This window comes from Sinocyclocheilus anshuiensis, unplaced genomic scaffold (genome assembly GCF_001515605.1).
Source record: "Sinocyclocheilus anshuiensis isolate Anshui unplaced genomic scaffold, SAMN03320099.WGS_v1.1 scaffold2481, whole genome shotgun sequence".
NCBI classification, from domain to species: Eukaryota; Metazoa; Chordata; class Actinopteri; order Cypriniformes; family Cyprinidae; genus Sinocyclocheilus; species Sinocyclocheilus anshuiensis.
Genome location: NW_015549717.1, coordinates 115,559 through 116,385, shown reverse-complemented (window position 1 = coordinate 116,385; position 827 = coordinate 115,559). Strand labels below are relative to the sequence as shown.

Sequence of the window (827 nt, the reverse complement as noted above, 5' to 3'; positions counted from 1 at the left end):
AATGTTTCTACGATCATCTTAGCCATACAATGCTTTTTTTGGGAAATGCCCTGGTAAATGTGATTTTTATTTGGTCTGTTTTTAAACAACTAGCTGCTAAGAGTATTAATCCAAAATTAGGTTAAAGCTAATACACATACATGAATTTTGCAATATATAAAATTTACAAAAGCAATCTACAAACTTGTAGTAAACCTTTACAAACTTTATTTAATTGCAGGCTGAGCTGGATGCTGAATACAAAAGAGTGAGCCTCAACACTTAAGGTAACTTCTATTCAGTTGAAGAGCAAGTTGTGTGATGTGTCCTCACATAACAGGACACAGACTCTGCTTTCTCTTTTCTACATCCATTGTTGGTTATACACTTACTTGTGCGTGTTTGTGGTTTTCTAGGTTTGTGCTGAGTTTCACCATATCAGAGAAAGTGGCACACACCAGCAAGATTTCACAGATGTTGCATGACATTCGAAATGTTTGCTCTTCAGGTGAGTGCAAATTCACAAACACTAACTACCTCCATCACTGTCTTCATTGTATATAAAATAAAGTTGGCCTGCTTGTTTAACATTTTTTTTTTGTTTGTTTACATGATGTCAACATGCTCTCCCAGTGTACGTGTGTGAGGAGAACTGTTCTTCAGGAAATGAAATTTAAGTATTAAGTGCATTAATAGATCTGAAATAGAGTGGGGGAACTATGATGTCAGAACCCGGAAGTGTAATTCGCCGCGGTTCCTTTGAGATTTTCCTATGGGGGTTTTTTAATGGGGTTTTTTTAATTTATGAATAAAATAAAGCCTGTGGTAAACATAACTTGACGATACTT

At 35.6% G+C, this 827-nt stretch overlaps 1 protein-coding gene and 1 long non-coding RNA gene across 3 annotated transcripts in view; one reads left to right on the top strand and one right to left on the bottom strand.

Moving 5' to 3' along the window:
* LOC107660764 (uncharacterized) overlaps positions 1–473 on the top strand; it is a 957-nt gene extending 484 nt beyond the window's left edge. Inside the window, exons 2-3 of the long non-coding RNA XR_001631042.1 lie at positions 221–266; positions 396–473. This is a non-coding gene — a long non-coding RNA (uncharacterized LOC107660764). The remainder of the gene's footprint in view (positions 1–220; positions 267–395) is intronic.
* LOC107660763 (guanine nucleotide-binding protein G(o) subunit alpha) overlaps positions 1–827 on the bottom strand; it is a 121,597-nt gene that overhangs the window by 70,400 nt on the left and 50,370 nt on the right. The gene's annotated exons all lie outside the window — the stretch shown is intronic.